The sequence below is a fragment of the Bubalus bubalis genome, chromosome 2, assembly GCF_019923935.1.
Source record: "Bubalus bubalis isolate 160015118507 breed Murrah chromosome 2, NDDB_SH_1, whole genome shotgun sequence".
Classification (NCBI taxonomy): Eukaryota; Metazoa; Chordata; class Mammalia; order Artiodactyla; family Bovidae; genus Bubalus; species Bubalus bubalis.
The window spans coordinates 178,219,786-178,228,609 of record NC_059158.1 but is presented as its reverse complement, the minus strand read 5'-3'; the positions used below and the strand labels follow the sequence as shown (position 1 = coordinate 178,228,609).

Genomic DNA, 8,824 nt, shown 5'->3' with positions numbered 1-8,824 from the left:
GTCCCTTGCTCCCCGGGGGTGAAGCTTCCTGCCTCTGCGGCCCCTGAGTACCGCAGCAGCCTTTCTTAGCTCCTCCAACTGTGCCCACTGCTCTGCTCTCGTCCCTTCATCAAGCTCTTTTCAGTTACCCCTTTAAATATGCCATCTGTTTCCATCCAGTGTCCTGACTGCTACAGTAATTGGTACCAGAATAGCCCTGGGAAACAGATTCTTGGCTGGGATTCTGGGGTTCTGGGATGGGTGGCTCACACATCCTGATTAGTGTGCGAACATCCTCCTTGGCAAGGGTGAGGGCCGATGGTTATCTGCGACATCACAGTGACTGCCTTTATGACCAGTGGTGGTGTGAGATGACTGGTATGATGTCGGGAGACCAAGGAGCTAGGACATTTAGTCACTATGGTGACAGAAGTGATTACGAAGACTGGCACGGCCTTCTGACTCCACATCTGATTGCCCTCGGGAACACACACAAAGGAAACAAAACAGATTGAAAGCCTTGAACTGGGCTTGATGGGATATAATTCTCATTATGGCCTAGAAGTAATGAGAGGTGATGGAGGTGTCCTGAGGAAAACCAGCATCAGGAAAAGGCCCCAGGTGACGTCACTGCAGGGTGTTCATGCCTGGAAGGTGTGAAGGTGTCAGACTGAAGCCGGGGTGCTGCCTTCACCAACAAGGAAGATTCAGGAAGTGTTGGGGTTCCAAGTTCTATCCAAATGTCCCCATCCCATGCCTGGATGTCCCATCCTTTCTTAGCCGGTGCCCTTCCGTTAGCATAAAGATGTGGTGGGTTGCACATTTAATTGGCTCTGCCACCCTGGTGTGTGTGTGTGTGTGTTAGTCACTCAGTTGTGTCTGACTCTTTGAGACCCCATGGACTGTGCCCTGACCTTTAAGGCCTGGGCTTGGTCCTCGGCTATATCTGCCCTGTGGCCCCCAGAGATCAAAGATTCCTTCAGAGTCATTCTAGAGGCTTTCTGAATGTCCACCCTTGCACTGAGTCATGAGTTCAAGGCTTTCAGTTTGTTCTTAGCCTGAATGAGCTCAATGGGACCACAGACCCATTCTGACAATTAACTGACAGACACACCACTGGGGACTTCCCTGGTGGTCCAGAGGTTAAGACTCAGGGCTTTCAATACAAACCCAGGTCTCCTGCACTGCAGGCAGACACTTTACCCTCTGAGCCAAGTAGGTTCCCATTCAATACAGGGAATGCATGTTCAATATTTGGTTAGGGGACTAAGATCCCACTTGCCCTGTGGTGAGGCCAAAAAAGCAGGGGGGCAAACCAAAGGCAATATTCACATCCCTAAGGGAATTCCAGAAATTGGTGCCACCGTCAATGATCTGAAATACACAGAAGTGGTCATTCCTACTGAGACCCAGTTTAACTTACCTATTTGGCTGGTGCAAAAGCCAGCTGGGTCTTGAGGAATGACTAGATTACTGTAACTACTAGGTGGGATGGAGCTGTAACTGTGGATCCAGACATGAAAATTTCACTGGAGCAAATCAACACAACTTCTGCCCTGGGGCCCATCTTTGACCCCCAATTCTTTTCTATCCCACTAAGTAAAGATCATCAAAATTAGTCTGTCTTTGTGTATTAGAGATAGCAGTATATCTTCAGTCTACATCCCCAAGGCTTTGTTTATTCTGATTTCTGCCATAATCTAGTCCAAAGAGATGCTCATCATCTTGATATAGTTCCAAACATGCTGGTCCATTATATTGATGACATTATGGTAATTGGGCCTAGTGAGCAGGAAACTGCAAGTACTTTAGATTCTTAGCAGAACATATGTATGCCAAAAGAAGGGTGATAAATCCCACAAAATATTCAGAGGAATGCCTTGTCAGGGAAGTTTCTAGGGTATCTGGAGGTCTGGGGCATGTCAGTACACCTCCTACAAAATGAGAGTTGCTGAACCTGATACTGCCTACAACAAAGAAAGAGGCAAAATGTTTGATGGGACTCTGGATTTTTGAGGTAATATATACTACATTTGGTCATGCTGTTCTACCGATTTACTGGAAAAACTCATAATATTGCAAGTTTTGAGAGAGGCCTGCGGCAAGATAAGACACTGCAGCAGGTCCAGACTGCAGAGCAAGCTGCCCTGTCCCTCGAGCTTTACAATTTAGAAGTTTATGGCAGGAAAATATGCTGTATGGACAAGCTCCAGCAGGAGAAATGCAGTACAGTTATAGACCCTTAGGGTTCTGGATTAATTCGTGCCCTCTTCTGCCAGTAACTATTCTCCAATAACTATTCTCCACTGAAAAACAGCTCCTGGCTCATACCTGAGCATGGTGGAGACTGAATGCCTAACTTTAGGACACCAAGTGACCCATGCAACCAGAACTGGGCATCATCAGATCCATCTCTTTGTCAAACTGGACATGCATGGCAACATTCTATTATTCAGTATTGTATCTTGGATCAGGTCTGAGTAAGTCCAGGAGGCACAAGGAGATTGCAGGAACAGGTGGCTCAGATTCCCATGGTAGGCTCTCTTACCGCTTCACTGCTTCTCTCTCAGCCCCCAGTTGGGGAAGTTGCTATGACTGGTTATCAGGGAGGAAAAAGCACAGACATTATTTCCAAATGAGTCTGCATGGTATGTTAGCACCAGACACAAAAGGATTAACTGCCACATTAAAGCCACACTCAGAGTGTCTCTAAAAGACAGTGATGAAGAGATATCCTCTTATGGTCACATTGATTGTCCATTTTGCATGGAAGGAGAGATGACTAGAGGAACAGATCTCCTCTGATTCATGAGCAGTGGGTTAACAAGTTGTCTGGCTGCTCAGGGACTTGAAAACAAGATTGGAAGATTGGTGATGAAAAGGTAAGAGATCTAAGGGAAAGATTTATGGATGAGCTGCTTGAAATAGGCAGAGGTGGTAAAGCTGTTTTAACTCACACAAGTGTCCTGAGAGGGCATCCATTGTGAGGGAGAGTCTCAGGGGTCAGGTGGACAAGATTACCTAATCTGTTGTCAGCTTCCTTTCCCAGCTACTCTGGTTCCGGTTCAATGGGCCCACACACAGAGTGGCCATGTGGCAGGGATAGAGGCCATTTATAGTGTGGTAGACAAATAATGACCTGCCAGAGATGTCCATGTCCTGGGCTTCCCTGGTGGTCCAGTGGTTAAGAATCTGCCTGCCAGTGTAGGGGACATGGGTTTGACCCTGGTTCTGGAAGGCTCCACACACCACAGGGCAACTAAGCCCATGTACCACAACTACTGAGCGCCCGCTCTAGAGCCTGTGCTCCACAATAAGAGAAGCCACGGCAACGAGAAGCTCGAGCGCCTCAACAAAGAGTAGCCCCGCTTGCTGCAACTCAAGAAAGTCCATGTGCAGCAATGAAGTCCCAGCACAGTCAAAAATAAAGGGATGTCCACATCCTAATCCGAGGATTAGGATCCTAATTAGGATTAGGATCTGTGGATATGTTTTATAGGGCAAAGGGTAAATTAAGGTTCAGTTCGGTTGCTCAGTCATATCCGACTCTTTGTGACCCCATGGACTGCAGCATACTAGGCCTCCCTGTCTATCACCAACTACCGGAGTTCACTCAAACTCATGTCCATTGAGTCGGTGATGCCATCCAACCATCGCATCCTCTGTTGTCCCCTTCTCCTCCTTCCTTCAATCTTTCCCAGCATCAGGGTCTTTTCCAGTGACTCAGCTCTTCACATCAGGTGGCCAAAGTATTGGAGTTTAAGTATTGGAGTTTAAAGTAGGCAGAAAGAATTGAAGTCGCTAATCAGCCGACCTTAAAAATAGGGACAGTCTCACTTTTCCAGCTCAGCCCCTGGATGCAGCAGCCGTTGCGATGTTGATGCCCAAGAAGAACTGGATTGCCATTTATGAACTCCTTTTTAAGGAGGGGGTGATGGTGGCCAAGAAGGATGCCCAAGCACCCGGAGCTGGGAGACAAGAACGTGCCTGATCTTCACGTCATGAAAGCCATGTTTTCTCTCAAATCGCGAGGCTACTTGAAGGAAGTTTGCCTGGAGACACTTCTGCTGGTACCTCACCAACGAGGGCATCCACTATCTCCGCAATTACCTCCACCAGCCCCCTGAGATTGTGCCTGCCAACCCTGCGCCGCAGCCGTCCTGAGACTGGCCGGCCGCGGCCCAAAGGTCTGGAGGGAGAGCAACCTGCAAGATTCACATGAGGAGAAGCAGACAGAGACACCTACAGACAAAGCGCCATGCCCCCTGGTGCCGACTGAGGCTAGGTCAGCAACTGAATTCCAGTTTAGAGGAGGATTTGGTCGTGGACGTGGTCAGCCACCTCAATAAAGTTGAAAGAGATTGTTTTGGGTTGAATAAGCCTCTAACCAGAAAAATTTAAAAAAAAAAAATAGGGAGATTCTCCTGAATTATCTAGATGGACCCAGTGTCATCCCAAGAGTCCTTAAATGTGGAAGCAGGAGACAGAGTCAGAGGCAGGGTGGAGTGAGGTGAGTCTCCTGGCCATGGCTGGTTTTAAAGATGGAAGGAGGGAACAAGCCAGGGAATGCAAGCAGCCTCTAGATGCTGGAAAAGGCAAGAAAACAGATTCTCCTCTAGAGACTCCAGAAAGGACTGCAGCCTTGCAGACACCTTGATTTTAGCCCGTGCTCAGTCACTTCGGCCATGTCCAACTCTGTGAGACTCTATGGACCGTAGCCCACCAGGCTCCTCTGTCCATGGGATTCTCCAGGCAAGAGTACTGGAGTGGACTGCCATGTCTTCCTCCAGGCGATCTTTCCTACCCAGAGATCGGACTCAGGTCTCTTCTTTCTCCTGCTTTGGCAGGCAGGTTCTTTACCACTCGAGCCACTTGGGAAGCCCTTGATTTTAGCCCAGTTAGACTCATTTTAGGCTTATGACCTCCCAAACTGTAAGATAATAAACTTGTATTGTTTTAAGCCACTAGGTTTTTGGTAATTTATTTCAGCAGCCATATAAAATCAGTACACATAGACACAACAGATTTCCCTCACCACATCTGATCAGGCAGCAGGCACTGCTGAGTGCTCAAGCTGCCATCAGCGAAGACCCAGCTGAGCTTCCTGTTTGGAACTATTCGCTGGGGCAATGGTTCTCAAAGTGTGGACCAGGAAGACTCTTCCATGGGTTCTATGAGGTCAGATCTACTTTATTAATACTAAGACAGTGTTTGCCTTTTTCCTTCATGAGTGTATAGTGGAATATTCCAGAGGCTACACAGCGTGTATACAACAGACTGAATGCTGAAGCAGATCTGAGAATCTAGCTGTCTCTTATTAAGCCAGATTCTAAAGAGATCTGCAGGGACTTCCCTGGACGTCAAGTGGTTAGGACTCTGCACTTCCACCGCAGGGGGCGGGGGTTCAATCCCTGGTCAAGGAGCTAAGATCCCACGTGCCTCACAGCATGGTCAAAAAAAGAGAGAGATTTGCAAACATGTCAAGTCATGGCACTCTTCTCACAACTTTTGTTTTCAAAAAGTTATTTTCATCAAAACGTTATGTTACTATGTAATGGGTTTATTAAATAGTTTAGGGCTTTAACTTCTAATCCAGTAAAATAGATATAACCCACATAAACAAAAACCGTTTACAATTTTTAAGAGTATAACCTTTCAATAATTTTAAAGAGTGTAAAAAGATCCTGACATCAAAAAATTTGAGAACCACCACCCTTCAGGGACCAGCTAGCTATCTATTGGCGGGTTGAGTGCCCTGTCCCCTTGCTTCATAAAGGATCGGTTATCTATTGCCTCATGGTAATAAATGTGCATTCCTGCTATGGACTTGCCTTCCCCACCTGTAGTGCTTCTGCCAGCCTCGTCATTTTTGTACTTGCTTGTTCATCGCTCTGCTGTCCCCCACATAGCCTATTTTCCTTTTTTGGTGAAAGGCGCAGAGCAGTGGTCTCGCCCATGGACGCACTGGACATACAATGAGTCCCATCGCTCAGAAGCAGCTGACTCGGTACAGAGACCTCCAGTGCCAGCTGGGAGACGGCAACTTGGGTTACTGACATGCGGGATGCAGTGTAAATTTAAAATCAGTGGCTCCGCCTCTCTCACAGCCTGGATGCAGAGGCCCGGGGACCAAGCAGTGGAAATGAGGGTGGCTCTTCTGTGATTCCAAATAACCTCCTGGAGGAATTTTTGCTTTCCCTCTCTCGACTTTGTGTTCAGTGGGCCTGGAGGGAACACAGATGTGGTTCCTTCAAGTCACAAGTAGTCTTCCTTCTGGTCATTTTGAGCTCTGTGTATTGCTTAACTCAAATGTAGAGAGGGGATCAAGTGTACCAGGTAGGGTGATCAATCTAGAAAAGGGAGGGTAGGCAGGAAGGCCATGTCTAGAATCCAGAGGACTGACTGAACGCCTCTCAGATCTCCCACGTCTAATAGCAACAGTGGGAAATGGCAACCCAACAAACCGAAGACCAATACGAACCTGAATTCCATAGGAATAAAGACGTAGGACACACACACACACTGTAAAGACCCAGATACACACACACACACATTCTAAAGACCCAGATACACACACACACACATTCTAAAGACCCAGATACACACACACACACATTCTAAAGACCCAGATACACACACACACACATTCTAAAGACCCAGATACACACATACCACACAGTAAAGGCCCAGAGCAGCCAACGTGCTGGCAGCTGGTGAGAGGACCATGGGAGGGGGGAGGAGGAAGGCATGGCTGCTAACACAGGTCTCGTGACCAGCTCCAAAGGAGCCGGAACAGGTTTCTGCTGTTTTCCTTCCTCTACTGTCTTGCTGAAAGAGCCTTGATGATGACTGAGTTAGGTTCCCGGTGAGTGTGACTGAAGGATAATAATGCTGTGGTAAGACAAGGATATGGTGAGCTGAGCTGATGAGTCTGTTTTTTTTTTTTTTCTCCTGTTAGGGATGAGCTTTAATAAACAATTTTAAGAATTGAGGTGAAATTCACATGACATAAAACAAGCCATTTTAAAGTGAACCATCAGTGGCATTTGTGCAACCATCACCATGATCTATTTTCAAAGCTCTCTCATTACTCTAAACAGAAATTCTGTAGCCGTTAAGCAATAGGGACACCCATTTTTCATCCGAAGGACGACAGTGAACGGTGAGGGGGAGGAAAAGGAACGGCTCTGCCTCCTCTAAATCCACTCTCCCCTTGTCCCCCTACTGAAGGCTCACCCGTGTGAACTGTGCTCAGTGAAGTCGCTGCCTCCCTTCCCTTCCCCGTGGGTCTGACCAAGGGGAGGCGCCAGCAGGATCAAAGTCAGAGCATTTCTCCTCTGGCTCCCTGCCTGGCAGGGGCTGTGTTCTGATCCCTGCGTTTGCAGCTCCAGCAAGGCAGCGCCACCCCTCCCCGCCCCAACTTCTTCCTCTTGCCCTTCAGCTTCCTGTAGTGTGATCCCCTTGAGTCCCATCCCCGCTAAGTTCCCTTAACCCTGCCACACCTCTGTAAAGAATTCCTTAGTTGAAAGTTCTTCAGTAACCCTTTGAGCGTTCCATCCATTTCTTGCTGGGACACTGTTCCAGGAATGGATGCTGTGGTCCCTCCCTATGGTCTTTTTGATACCCATCACTTCAGATTTTATGGATCAAACCAGCTCCATTCACAGGTCCCAAGTCTGGGCAAAGGAGATGCTATCCTCCATAAAGCAGGTCCCAAGGGTGCCTGGGGTGTGTGCCAAGGCCTCACTGCCCTCTGGTGGTCAGCTCCAGAAAGTGCACCTCATGGATCCAACTTCAGTTGAACTAAGCCCACCAGGCACTGTGCTGAGACCATTACACTCCTGAGCATGTTCCATCCAGGGTTTATTGTCCCCACTTTACAATGGAGAGCCTCTCCCGTGCCTGTAGCATAAACCAAAATCTTGACCATGGGCTGCAAGGTCCCACCTTCACCTCCCTGCCTGTCACTCTCTGACCCAGCCACACCAGCCTTTCTTCAGCTCCTAGGGTGTTCCCACGTGCAGCTCCCAGTTAGAATACTTGGGAACTCGCTGAAGCTTTCTTCACCAGGCTAACCTCAGCTCATCCTATAGTTCTCTCCTAGGGTATCACGTAGGAAAGTCCTGCTCAACACCCCTCCTTCCCTTGTCACACAGAGAGAGAGACAGAGACACACACATACACACAGACATAGATACAGAGAGACACACAGACACACACAGACACACACAGGCACATAGATACACACAGACACGCACAGAGAGACAGACACACGGAGACACACACAGAGACATATACACACACACACACAGAGACACAGACACATAGATACACACAAACACACACAGACACATAGATACACACAGACACGCACACCGAGACAGACACACGGAGACACACACAGAGACATTCACACACACACACACAGACACATAGATACACACAAACACACACAGACACATAGATACACACAGACACACACACAGAGAGACACACACACACAGACATAGATACAGAGAGACAGACACACACAGAGAGACACACAGACACACACAGGCACATAGATACACACAGACACGCACACAGAGACAGACACATGGAGACACACACAGAGACATACACACACACACACACACACACACAGAGACATAGATACACACAGACACACGGAGACACACACAGAGACATACACAAATACACAGAGACATAGACACATAGATACACTCACACACAGACACACGGAGACACACACAGAGAGACACACAGACACACACAGACACACAGACACACACACAGACACAGACACACAGACACATACAGGCACATAGATACACACAGACACGCA

At 47.9% G+C, this 8,824-nt stretch overlaps 1 pseudogene; it reads left to right on the top strand.

The window, feature by feature from the left end:
- Positions 1–3,853: 3,853 nt before the first annotated feature.
- LOC102402255 lies at positions 3,854–4,328 on the top strand (annotated as a pseudogene).
- Positions 4,329–8,824: the final 4,496 nt, after the last annotated feature.